Consider the following 14,835-nt stretch of genomic DNA (forward strand, 5'->3'; position numbering starts at 1 on the left):
AGTGTTTTGTAAGTGTGCATCGCCGTACTCCCCAATGCCTTCTTGGGTGACATCAGCAAGGACCAGCTTCAGGCAGGGGGTAATAGAAGTCTTTACAAGCTAAAAATGCATGCATGCATGAAGAGCACATTGCGTCCAAAAAGTAGGCACTTCACAGGGGCACTGGAGAAGGAACAGATTATTGACAGTGGGCAAAGACAAGCGTCTCTACTACTAGACACCCAGCACTGTTGCCATGTAACAACCTCTGAAAAAATCCTCAAAGAGGAAATCCTCTTTGTGTATCCATAAAGAGGGCAGACAGACTTCAGCAATGCTGCCAATGACCCTTCAGCAATGCTGCCAGCTTCAAAAGGCCCACTTTCCACACACTGAATGCTTCCTTCTTACTTTTCTGGGTGCAAGCATTCTACTGTCCAAAAGTTGTCATTGAGAGCACTGTTGGTTTGGTGGCAATACAGTTCAGAAGCAATTGCAACAAACCTTCTTTCCTAGTTACCTCGCAGGCTGCAAGGTTGGAGTATTAGGTGAGGGGTAATAAAAAAATAGTTACAAAAGGAAGAAGGGCACAACAGTATAAAATACTGAACAAGCAATAACAGAAAAAATTACCGCCCATGCACCCCGTACAGATGGCAAGCCGGTGAAACTGAAATGTGCAGCTCCACTGTTTATCACTGGGTTAATTCCAACGGTTTATTAAAGTCTTTCTCAATTATTCATTATGTCTGTTTCTTAATGAGGTTACACACGTTTGGCTTGGGTTTATCACATTGTGTATTTGAAATGCCACACATCACACTTCACATAATCACCATCGTAGAGGGTGCAATGAGTGGTTCATTGTATTATTCCAGCGAATTCATCAAAGTTTTTCTGAATTATATTACGCATTTGTTTTTGTAATGCGTTAATCATAGTATTTATGACTCATTTATGCACAGTAATTACCAAGTGACACACCGGGGCCGCACATTTCATTTAATTAAATACAGGGACACATTTTTGAACCGATTGCGAAGTTGGAGAGAGACTGCTGCACGCGTGCTCTGCTGCGACAGAGAAACGACGTCACTATCGGTGTACCCAATGGCCCATCACACCTTTGCTGCAAAATAATTATGTCATCATGATCTGGTCTTAACCCTGTCCCCTTCTGTGTCCTTTCCGTGCAATAATACATAGATAAATACATATATTTTGAATTCATAAGCATTTCTATGCCTACCCAACGAGAAATTTGTCCATCCGTCACGTAACATGAATGCAATGGCTCATAAGGGCATACTAACTTCTAATAAAAGGTTTATTGTGAGAATGCAGCGATTTATAAAGGTTACCAGAACGTAGCACAGCAAGAAAGCCCGATAAAAACCAGTGCCTGATGAAACCGAACAATCAAAAACAGGAGAGAGAGGAAAATACAAATAAATATACAAGTTCAGGGAAAAAAGCCATGTGATCACCAACTGTGCATGTGACTACCTTCGAATAAACAAGTTTTTTTTTCAATGGCATGGAACTGGTGGAAGATTACACTTGCATAAGCAGGCTGTCAGTCTGTCTATTGGAAGAAGAACAGTGTTTCTTGAAAGGTGTTGGCATTCATGATTGGCGATTGTAATTTGATTTTTCTTACACATGTAATTTTGTCCGTTTTCTTTCTGTAACACTTATTTATGTTTGGTTGCATCAAACACCAAATTTTACCTTACCTTCTTGCTGTCTTTCTTTTTCTGGTAAACTGCACACATTGCCTCATTTTCACAATATAAATCTTAGTTGGAATATAGCCCTCATCCCTCTCTAGTGTCATCCTGTTGATACAACTTCATGCTATGCACCCTTGCAACATTAATGTGTATGAGTGCAATAGATTTGGATGTGAAATCAGGGCCTTGGGCGGGGGCATTGTTCTGTGCAGCCTCATGGATTCATTAATTACAGCGCAACAGAAAGACAATAGACAAGAACGAAGTGAATGTACAGAGTGCTTTGATCTTGTCCATTGTCTTTTTTCACTGTAGTTAATAATGAATCCATGCCAACTCATCCAGTTTTCATTTCTTGGGCTCATGAGCCCACTTGTGTTCTAGAATATGTGCATGGCTATATATTGTGCAATTTAATTTCTTGGCCATGTGCTTGCAAGCCGCATGTCAACCTTCCAATTTTCCCCGACAACCTTGTGTGATGTGTACGCCCCAACAGTTTCTGGTGAATGCATGCAGGCATGCAGAATGTTGTAGTCTGCAAATGTGCACTGCAAGTGCTGCTTTGATTGCTATTCAGCTTTTCTGGTTGTATGGTATTTAATTTTATGTAGTATCATACTACTGTTACACTGTTATTGCCACATCAGTGTATTATATGTACCTGATGTTTCTGTCATGATTAGCAACCTCTTCTGTGTGTTTGGCAATTATATATAGTCTCCTGGCCCAATTGTTTACCCCCATATTGCACGGTACGGGCCTGTTATGTTTCAAGTTCAGGTGCTCCCAAGGTTGTTTCTGAAGGGAGTGGTAGTTATCTTTGCATCTCGCATGCTAGCTGGCATAGTATCTTGCAACCAGGTTTTGAGGCAAAGAATTTGGGCCGCAGACTGCAATTCTACTCTGTCTACGTGCTTGTTCGTTTGCTTTCTTGTAGAGGTCTTCAAACGTGGTAAGGTTGGAAAGACCTATCAGTACCCGACGCTTGTATTCAATGAGTTGTCTTTTTTGTGCGCTGCTGATAATTCATACCGTACAATGCCTTAGACACAAGTACAGCATCTGCGATTTTCCACAGTATCCGCTCGTCCACCCCCCATGATTTTCAGTTATTTTCACTGGGCGTAGAATTTGAGTCCAGGCATGGCATAATTGTTTCGCCCATGTGCTGGCTCTGCCATTTTGGTCATGCACTAGCCAAGGATTTGGGGCTGTTGACTTGCGGATATATTTGTCCAGCTATGTGAAGCACAATGTGCAATCTGGGGTACTTTTTGATTCTATTCTTATTACTGATGTCGATGTAAGCTGACATCAGAAAATGAGAGGCCAGACTGGTTAAGAAATTCTGCCATGTTGTTGAGAGCTTGTTGCATCACGATTTCTGTATAAGATAGCTTTCCCATTGACTGTAGTACACGATAGACTGTAGTACTTCTTGTAGTATGCCTGTGTTGGTGCGAGTGGGCGAAATTTACCTCCAACCCTCACCTGAAATTTTCTGTCTTTCAAAACATTACAGTTTAAGTTACATGCCACCAATTTTTATTGCTCATCGTTCCTCTTATTTGAGCTACTGTATTAAAAGCCTCTTCACTCTCTTCATTCATTCATAAGTGGCATAATAGAATGCCCTCTAACAAAATTACTGCTGCTTATGGCCCACTCATATCTAGTACGAGCATTCATGTCTTTTGACATTTATACATCTGTAGAACTAGCTACCTGACAGTGTTTACTATACTTGACCAGCTTAGTTGTGCAGTGCTGTTGAAAAATAGATATTGGTGCAATGAATGTTTACACATTCGAAACATCAGGAAAGATGCTTGTTATATAATTGTGCCCTTTGCTTTCGACTGGTGTTAGATTTTGCATATGCATGCCCCCTTAAGCAATAGTCTTGCAAAGTTTAAGGTTCAATAAATGATGAACTAAATCAAAGCACACAAGCTTTTTTTTTACCTACAACTCTAATAGAAATGCGACTGCCACAGCTGGGAATTCAACCCCTCATCTTGTGTTAGCAGCAGAATGCTATTAGCCACAGTGGCAGGCGAATAAATTGAACCATTTCTTTGTCTACAGATGCTTTTTTTCTTGCCTGTATGTAGGTAAAACTTGCAATAAGTGTGTCAGTGCAAAAAAAGAAAAACTGTTTGTGGTCGTTAAATGAATAAATTGCACATTGTGTATATTGAAAAGCAGAAATTTCTTTTGAAATCCTACGATTATATGTTCTTGCAAGTAGCATGGTACTTTTATTACTTATAAAGGTAGCAACCACAGAAGATATTGTTATAATGTTTTACACACTAATATATGTGATCACAAACTTATTAGAAACAGGTAAAGCATGGAAGTTTTTGCACACTCGATTAGCTGTGGACGTGCAAGAACCATTTATACTGAAAAGGATCCACAGAAAGGGATGCAACTGGCTGACTTCACTGCAGTTTTGATTTACTTTAGCGTGTCGTCTTGTACCGTTTTGGCTACACAAGAACAGGCTGTTTGCCTGCTTTTCGCATTGTTGCACAAGTTTTACATGATGGTGCAGAAGGCTGCGTTGTCACTGTGCCACTACAGCAAGCCAATAATTTATTACTGTAGAGTTAACTACCGTTCAAAGCAAATGTTAATACATGCAAGTAAGGATACAAAGTCCGCAATGTATTCAAGAATTATTGGTTTATGTGCAGGAAAAAAATATTCTCCAGAGAACGCGCATGAAACATTCGAAAGCAAATTGATGACACTGTTTATTCAAGCCATGGAATTAATGCTATCGCAGAAAATTTATTATGATAGCCTGCACGTTTGCCATGTCAAATTTAATAAGTGAGGTAAGATGATAACCTTTCAAGATGCATCGGGAAAGTCATGCTTGGAAACCGACAAGAAAATGCAACTGAACAGTACCATGTTCAGCACAATGTTGAAAGTTCGGGTACTTTGCTGCCTTGTCATTGCCCTTGCCGAGGTTGAAATTATTTAAGGTGCTCTGTACGCGCGATTTTTGTATGCTACTCAACAGACGAAAATTGTGACGACCCCAAAAGGCCATGTCGTCTCGTGGGGATCGAACACCCAACTCGCAAAGGCGTACGAAGCAAACATGAAAATGCACTTCATTTGCTGCGTAGCATGTCAACGAACACATAGAAATGGGAGAATGGAATCTGCGGTACAAGTCTTTTTATTCTCCCTTCACGTACGTACCGAATTCGGCAACCCACGTCTGCGCACATTGCACTTGTTGAGCGAGACGGCATTTTCCAGGACAAACCGGCGAAATAGCTCAGCAGAATTTCGACGGAAAATCGCCGCGACCGCTGCGATTCATGCAGTTACTATACTGACTCTAGAGGGCAAGCTACCCATAGGGCCCATGCATTCAAGTCGGGAACCGCAAAAGCGCAGCCATGTTGCTATGCGCTGAGGTTGCCAACTCCTGAGATGATTGCTAGACTTGGTGACAGTAGTCAGTTTTAATCTGGCAACCGTAGCAGCACAGCATCTCACTTGTAGTAGTGTGTGATGTGCTGTACGTGCAGCCGTGTGTTCGGGCTTTACAAGTTGATTTTTTATTCTATGTAGCGGGATGGTGTGGGTGTGGTCGATGTTGGCTGTGCAGGTGGCAGTTATGCAACCGAAGGATGATCCTGTTGAAGTTTCTGGAGGTATGCGGTTTTCAGCGGTCACGCCTGTTGCAGGAGTGTCACTCGACGAGGTTACAAGTTAGGAGCTTGAAGCTGTGGTCAGATTCCTCGTTGGCGTTCCGTAATTCTCTTCGCACGGGCGCGGTATGTTGCAGAAGCTGTTGTCGCGATCTATTGTCGCGACGATAGATCATTTTTTTTTTTATTACAAGTAGTGATCCAGCTGTAGGGCACATGTAACCGACAAACGAAGTCTCAGGAGAGCACCCGAGATTATAAATTTGGCGGCGCAGGAGCTTCAGGGCACCCAAGGGACAGTGGGGGATCAAAGCACGAAGCAGAACGGTACGTAGGCGGGGGCCGCCGAGGCAGGTGTGCCCGGGAGTGTTCGCACGGACAGCTCCCTTGGTACGCGCAGTGGTGCCTCGCGAGGTTGAGACACTTTAAAGGCACTTGCGCCCATGATCTTTCTCTTACCTCGGTGCAGTGAGCACGAATAACCAAAATATGGAGGGCATCTGGTGCAGTCGTGAATGCGAGTCATGGCATATGTAGCTCGCGTCGCCTGGTGTAGTAGTAATATCAGAGTTAGTTGTATGAACTTTATGCATATTAGACTTTGTTACGGTACCTTAAAGGAATGGGTCTAGAGGACTGTGTTGGTACGTTTTTTTGTACCACCCTAATTCTATACCCCCGCCCCCTACAAACACACACACACACACACACACGCGCACGCACACGCACACGCACACACACACACACACACCGTATTTACATGAATGTAAGTCGACCTCTTTTTTAAAATTTGAAAATCTGAAGTGGGGGGGTCGACTTACAATCGAAACCAAAACCTCGCATCGCAAAAAAAAGCGAGAGCAACGGGATATCAGGGGAGTTAACACATAGTTCCAATTTTATGTAGCTTTCTGCTATCCCACGCGCTTGTTCACTTTTCGGAAGGGGTTTTCAAAATTTTTTTTAGTTTTACAGCGCACACAGCAATCACGTGGGGGTGTCGGTAGTTCATGGAAGTGTCGCTGTTCCATTTGCGGCGGCACCCCTAGAACGGTGGCGCTTGCGGGTAGTATCAATAGTTCATGGAAGAGCAGACACCACTCGCGGCTCGTGTGTTTCTCTTTCCCTGTAGCTCTTTAGTTTCATGCGTTCGATTTGACTGTGGGCCACGTGCTACTTCCATGCTTCCTCAGTCGTCATGAGTGCTCCGAGCCCACTAAACATTCGGCACTCGTTCACAGTGGTGTTGAAGAGGGCTGCCATCCTTTACACTGAAGAAACAAATAACTGCGCAGCGGTCTGCAAGTTTGATGTTTCTTAATGGGTGGTGCGAGAGTGGCGATGGCAGCGAAGCAATATTTCACCTGTGACGGCAAGCGAAGAGGTTTCCGTGGGTCAAAGTCGGGACGCTTTCCAGAGGTGAAGGCCAAGCTTGTGCCGTACGTCACCAAAATGCGTGATCGGTCCAGTGACGTGTGACATGGTCATGAGACAAGCCTAGATCTTCGCCTTTTAAGGACTTACGAGTGGCTAGCGGCAGAAGACCGCGAACTTACAACTGGACATGTCAAAAGAGCCTCCCTGACGGCTCTGTGTGGTTGGGTGCTTTTGGCGTGGACTTGTGTATATATGCAAATGCGGAATTTCGCTGGACGGCGACGTACTTCGGAACCGTAGCAGCGATGATGATGGCAGCACTAGTGAGTAGTAGCCTAGTGACCATGCCAGCTACTAATAAATTTTCGTTATGGAATGCGCCCGCAGTTATGCTCTTCTTTTTTCCCCTGGCACACGCGATATGGGGGGGGGGTCAACTTACAGTTGTGTAAATATGGTACTCTTTTTTTTTTTTTCTACATGCAACATACAATTCCTTCCCCATGACTGTTTGACCAGTTCAAGTTGTCATCTTGTCAATAACTGTCATAGGAATTACTGCAATAAACACAATTCCACAGTGGGATTGTTTACTTTTATTTTTTATTGTACTACTGAAAACTACATAGAACCCTATTTTGTATATGTGAGAGAAGTATAGGCCTTTTGCACATGTGGATATCATAAGCTTAATCCAGTGTGCAACACAGAAAGTAGCTGCTACAACATGAACTGCATCGAGGGCCGCACAACACAATTAAAGGAGAAAAATATAGAGGGAAGCTTCAAAATACGCTCTGTAGCACTGCAAAGTATAACATATATTGTATGTGTACACTAAATGTTCAAAAAAGCAATGCATCAATGTCTCATTTGCTTTCAAGTTTATTATCAAGTTCAAGTTTACTGAAGTTTATATGAGCATATATACAACAGGAATCTACTGAAACACCCGCAGTCAAGGTGGCTGTTCGAGGTGTGCTGGCAGGCTGCCTCAGCGCAAGAAAAAGAAATTGGGTGAATGTCGACACCAGTGCCACTGCTTCTTGCCTCTGACCTGCACATGCCTCCGCGGCATCTTTGTTGGTGAAGTCTGCACAGGTGACCTGGCGTGGCGAGGCATAGGTGTCATCCGAGAGAATGAGTATCATTTACATGAAGAAGTGGCTGTTCACACTGCCTGTCGCTTTCCCTCAAATGCTTCCTTGGAGACTAGGGTGACACACCTGCAGTCAAGGTGGCTGTTCGAGGTGTGCTGGCTGCCTAAATGTAAGAAAAAGAAAGAAATTAGATGAATGTTGATACCAGTGCTATTGCTTCTTGCCTCTTACCTGCATATGCCTCCACGGCCTCTTGGCTTGCGGAGTCTGCATGAGGGACTGCTGCGGCTAGGCGTAGACATTGTCTAAGTAAAAAGAAAAGGCCATTCAAATGGGGAATTATGGAAATAAATGCAGTTCTTATGTCTGCTTCTTGCACTGTTCTTGCCTAAAAGTTTTCAAAGATAGTGTCCAGAATACACCAGCACTTTGACTGCTTTTGCTTTTTACCTGCAGGTGTTGCTGCGAGATCCTTAGTATGGCTGCATGCAGAATTGTAAGACTTGGTGGAGGCATTTGAAGTGGTAGCCAAAAATATAAAGAATCATCCTTGTCTGCATGAATGCTTTCAATTTCTAAATGCAGTGATAACTATCACTATTGGTGCAAGGCCTCCCACATCTATGCAGCAAGTGCCATAGCTCGAAACTAAATTTTTCCTTTAGTGTTTCGCAAGGTGTCTGATATGTCCACATTAGATGTGATCCATTTGTTTTTATTTATTCGAGTGTGGAGAGAGCATCATTAAATTTTTTTTTCATTTTTGCATGGCTTTTTTGGTTTGTTTCTGAATTTATCCAGCAGCAGTCTTATGATGCTAAATTGATTCATGTACTGACAATCATCAGCTTTTGTTTTGCAAAAAAACAACGCATTTCCTGACCCATTGTTTGCTATCCCATTACTCGCATAATTTTGCAGAGTATTCTAACTATACTGACTTGCTTGACCACCACTAAATAGTCTTGCATTTTCAAGTACTATTCTTTCCTTAAAATCATTCGACACTTCTCATAATTTCTGTATCTTGGGCTTCTGATACTATGCATTCACCATTTTTGCTTGTTTCTGACTGGAAATGTCTTCTTTAACTTAGCGCTTAAATTTTACCTCTGGAACACAAAGGGCGGCTTGCCATTGCATGTCTGCATAACAGGGAAACGTTTCATTAAACATTTGAAAAATCCAATAGATTGATGAATGCAGCTTACAGTGTGATTTGACTGAATGAGCCATAAAAGTAACTCATCTCACTTGGTAAATTAAAGCACATATTAGTGTGATGTAAAACATATGCAACACTAATGTGGTGGGTTCTCTTACTTATACAGCAAATAATCGGTGCATGAGAAAAAAATTATTTTTGCTTACCCCTTGTACACACTGATTTAAGGAAAATGAGCTAGAGCTGTCCACATGATCTACTTATTTTACCTGAGATTATACTCAACAAAAATGTGTCCCAGCTGCTTAGTGGTATTTGAGACTATGTCAGTGTTGCATATGTGTGTGCTGTCTAAAATAATTGAATTTTGGAAATGCTTGTAGGGCTCCGACGTGCATATCTGCAGTTTATGGATACATGTAAAAGACTCGGCATCAAGTGCAAGTGAACGGTCCCACAGGCCTGGAGTCGATCATGCAAATAGATTTGCTGCACACATTTGTGACCAGAAAAGATATGCTACATGAAATGGCATGCAAGGAACTGTTGAAAATATTGCACAGTTAATAAAACGCCTATGCTATTAAAATGTGGGTTCATGCACTCGATTTCATCCGTATTAGGCGCCCGCCTCTTGATTGCTTCACGGCAGAGAAATACTTGGCATCAGGCTCTTTTTCTGCTGTGGCCTTTGTAGAAGCATGACTGTTCAAAGTGCAACAATTAAACAGGTTCTATTACTTATTTGTGGATTCGCCAGTACAATTCCAGTGCGCTGGTCTGCCTGTCCAGCAATTTGCTACTGAAGGGAAACCTGCAAATAAAAACACCGCTCCGCATGTAAAAAAATGCTCTACTGCGACACTTCTCAAACTATTGTGATGCATCACAAGAGCAGTCTACTCACGTGATGTTCTGAACAAGAAGATAAATTCGTTTACTTACATGTGAAGGTATATGCCAGAGCACTTCGGGGCTTGGGTGGCAAAAAAGGCACGAATTTGCCATAGCGCCTGATGCTGACGCCCGATCGCATGTCAAACCTGAACTGTATGAAACTACTACGCATCCAAAAAACAGATTCGAAACCGAAATTCAGGTCATCCTTTATTGCAAGAATGCATACATCATGATTTACGTAAGTCACACACTTAGCAAGCGCTTTCTGTAAACTTAATATTAACGCATCACCTTCATAAAGCCATCAGGTATGAGTTTTTAAATGACAAAGCATAAGGTGACCTGTACTTGTTTTCAGCCCTTTCAATAGTAACTGCGCTGGCCACATTGACCAGTAAAAACAGGGCGGTTCCCAATTTTTCGGGCCAGTTTTTCCTCTAGAGTTGGTTATATTAACTCTATGGTGCGACCAACCGGTTGGTCGCAGCCGAAAATCGGTGGGTCGGCACTGTGACTGTGATTTTTGTCGCAAACGACGAAAATCGCACTTTCAGTGCGACAAAAATCGCATCATGTGAAACAGCCTACAGACAGCTGAGGAGTAAACTTCACGTGATGTCACCACCACACTAGCATTCAATCACGTGTAAGCAAGCAGAAGTCTAACAAGTCGCCCAACAGTTTCATTATTCCAAGAAATGTGCATGGCGCTGTTTGACACGAATATAGCAGCTCTAAAGACAGGCATATTAAAATTCAGCAGCGCGAATGTGCAGCAAGTGCCCCGACCGCGATACAAATGCGTACAAAATTTCAGCTATTCCAACTTTACGCAACTTACTCTCGAAATCACGGTTACACAAACAAAGAGCAAACAAAGCTGAAACGAGTCTATTCTGGACAGTCTGTGTCGGGAGTACTTATTATTAATATTAATTTTATTATTCGCCACTGTTCAGGAAAGACAACGATAACTCATCGGGACCCATCCTGTGGGCTACATGGCAATTAGCGGTTCTAGTTTCACACTCATAAGTTTCTTTTTGGCGGACCTCAGCGCTGCGCAGAAACAATATAGGACAGAGTAAGCCCGGAAGTTTGCAAAAAAGCAGTACAATGCGACTAAGTTCAGCACAACAGATGGTCAATCACCGATTGATGTCATCATCGCCGTAAACCATGGGGATGTACGATGCCTGTCATTCAATAACGCACAGACACGAGAACACTTCAGTCAAAACATTGCAGGGCTGCTAATAGAAAAACACTGACTTAATGAACTGTCACATGCCTCTTGATAGGCGCAAGATGTACAGGCGCCGCGGAGATGGAACTCCAAAGCGCAGTGGCAAAAACGTTCACCCTGGAACCATAAAGAAACAAGCTGGAACTCGTGAGCACACAACAAGACCACCACGTTCAGAGAAAACGTACGAACTGAGCGCAGGGCGCAGCACGAGACGTTCATTTGAGGGATCGCCAGCTGTTTGTGCACAGGCGTGAGTAAGAGCGGGCGTGAGAGAGAAAATCTGGGGACTTTTGCTCCTTGAATATGACTCTGCCTAGGCACTGCCTAGGTTTCTATGTAGGCATTTGTCCCTAGGTGTGCCGGCGTTGCGGAGTGGGGTCATTTGTTTACGCTAGTGCGCTGGCTGCCGGCGCGGTAAAATAGGTGAAGCAGCGGGCCCTGACGGACGATTTGGCGACCGCTATGTCGGACAGACTGTCTCGCACCTGTGGCGCTCATGCTAACTCAATCGTGGCGGATCATAGCTTTCTCGTGCCTTACGCAATGTACCTTGTAAATAACATCACAGATGTTTCTGTGGGAGCAGTAGCGACCGTAGTAGAGCCCGGGCCGCATATACTGAAAATCCAGAAGGCAGAGCGCCTTAGCAACCACGGTTGGACGCAAGTGGGTGAAAGGCCGCCGGTGATGATGACTGACTTAGCACCAGCGCTGCAGGCACAAGAAAGTCTGTCCGACGTACCTTCAGAGGCGAAGTTCTGACTGATGTTGCAGAAGTCACAAGGTGCGGTAGTGCTGAACTTAGTGTCACAAGTTGGCGGCTGGATGTAATTATATTTACTCAATCATGTTTTTTACTAACTGTAACAATGTGTCATTATTTCACATTATTGGCGGCGCCTCTAGGACACCAAAGCGGCCACGGGGAAACCAAAGCTAGAACCCGGACTGGTCCGTGGACTGGGGCTTGCAGAGGCCTGCGCGTGCCAGGGGTGCACAAGATCAGCTGTCCACTATCGCAGACAGACAGTTTTATATGTGAACATGCCCTGGCACGCTTCGGCCTCCGTGGCCCCAACCTACGGGCTGCCCTGCTTTCAGCTTTGATACCCCCGCTACCCCTTTGGGTGCCTTGAATATCATGCACCGCCTGCTTTATTATAACCTCAGGTGCTCTCCTGAGGCATCCGTATGCCGGTTACACGTGCCCTCCTGGAGCAGTGCTTGTAAAAAATGCAACCTATCGTCGTGACGAAAAAAGCGACCTGCGACTTATACAACACCACTCAGAACCTTGCCCCTTCGGACACAGTGATCACCAAATGGGGTGTCCGTGCCCCCTGCCTCAAGCCTGTTTCACATGCAAGCGAAAATGCTTGCAATTCCTGCCACCGCAATGCAAAAACGGCGGCGGCACTAGCGGCTGGAGTGGCGAGGATCAGGCATAAAGAACCATTCCGGCAAGTTCAAATTTCAAAGCGGCAGCACTGCTTCCGAACCAATGACGGCTCGCCTCGCCCCATGACCAGCGGAGGACTAGTGCGGGAAAGCCTGCACATAGGACGATGTTTACTTGCTACACGTGGTACAGGCAGCATGCCAAGATAGCTTTTCGACGAATTCCTAATCAGTGAGGTTTCGAAATGGCCACGGCTGTGGAATGTGAAAGACAACTTTCGCAATAGGGGAGTCCTCTTGGGAAGAAGTCGGGACGCCTTGCTAAGACACTGACACCGGTAAACAAAAACGCCAGTTGAACTGCGAGACTGCTAGTGTTTTTTCTTTAATGCTGCGGACTCTTGAACGGCATGACGATGCTTGTGTTAAAAGTAATTTTTCTCGCCTCTCTAGCGAAATGCTGAAGCTTGTCGAAAACTATCTTTTTTGCTGTGCTGACTTCGTGTGGTTGCCGTGATTCGCACAGAAGCGCTCTTCGTCACGCGTTCGTATGCATTTATTGCCCGGTTTACGCACACATCACACACTCCTTGGATTTTTTCTTTATTGCATGCGGTTGTTCTGCGCAGACGAGTTGTACAAGTATTGTTTTAATTATGCAGCTGTGAGAAAAAGAAAGCTGGCATTCCTTTAGTTAATTAAGCGGAAGCTTTAGGTCGGGTGCTCCTATCTAAATACATGTAAAAGATGGGTGTAAGAATCATCATGTAACGCACATAAATCCATCTCCGTCAACATGCTAGCGTCCATTATGGCACAGTACCGAGCCGTCTCGCGAGTTAGTGCGCTGCATATGTTCATATTTTTAGTAAGCTTGATTTAGATACTTAAAGTGCAGGATATGTGTCTATAAAACGAAAATTTGAAAAGCAGGGACAGAACAATGCTCGTGTTGGTAGTCACAATGAAAGTCCCATGTTTTTTTGCCAGCAACATTGATATTAGCAGCGGCGAAAAACGCGCGGCCGCAATGCATGTGAAACAAAACCTCGCAAAAAGCTTCACAGCAACGCGCCGCTGTTCACTCAATCGCTTGCATGTGAAACAGGCTTCACTGCGTGGGCCGCCAGTGGCGGATCGTAAACAAACTCGAACGCACTCCATAATGCCGGCATGTCTAGGGGACAAACGCATACAACACGCGGTAAGAAACCTCCTCCGTAGTGCCTAGGTAGAGTCGTATATTCAAGGAGTTAAAGCCCCCAGATTTTCTCTCTCGCGCCTGCTCTTACTCACGCCTGCGCACAAACGACTGGCGATCCCTCAAATGAATGTCTCGTGGGCGCACCAACCTTCGGGCATTCCAAGCCTACAGAGGAGGGCGAAGAGATCCAATAAAACGGCGGCATTAAGACATGTGACCAACTACGCGCAAATCAGCGCAAAGCGTGTATGCAACAGACAGTGGCGATTCGACTGGGTAAAAGCAGTCACTGCTCTGGTCTACGGCAGTGGTTGCAGCTGTTGCCGTACTCCTTCTCGACATGTTCAGAGAGCATAGGACACGACTGATTCGGCTATGCCTTGCGGTATGTGGTAATGCATGGTAATGCGCAACTGTTCTGGCATTCTGCCCACCACTCTGCAACGTCTCCTCCCGATATGCTCGTGCAGTTTCGGTCATTCATTGCAGCTTCTCCATTTATCGTCTGCATTGGAAGTTTGATCCTGAATGCAGCAGCCCCATGTTGCTGGTTGCCATGTCTTTCGGAAGAGCATGCGCTGAAGGCAGCCGTGGAAGAGACTTAACATTTCGTGATATGATCATGCAGTATGTGTTTGTGTGTGTTGGTCCCGGATATGGCTGGTATGGGACATCCCATTGAAAACCTCCTTCGGACATCCACAGGATTAAAGTTTCGGGATTTTGTTTAGATCCCAGAAGTCCAATCGTGTGGATATCTGAAGGATGTCTTAAATAGGACATCCCAAAATTAATGTCCTCGTATTATCCGCTGGGCGTCCTGACCGGGACTTTGACAGTGGACCACGATATTCGTGGTCCAATGGGTAATTGTTTGCGAAAAAATCCCTCGTTCCACTGAAAACGCGCAAGCCTCATATGGCGGCCGCTTGGGGTGCTAGTTGGTACGTGTTTGGAAAAGGTGGATATGAGCGCGTATGCGTTTCCTTCTTATTACTTTATATACTGCAATAGTACATGTGTACTATATATATACTCAGGGTGTCT

This window comes from Dermacentor variabilis, chromosome 1, assembly GCF_050947875.1.
Source record: "Dermacentor variabilis isolate Ectoservices chromosome 1, ASM5094787v1, whole genome shotgun sequence".
Taxonomy (NCBI): Eukaryota; Metazoa; Arthropoda; class Arachnida; order Ixodida; family Ixodidae; genus Dermacentor; species Dermacentor variabilis.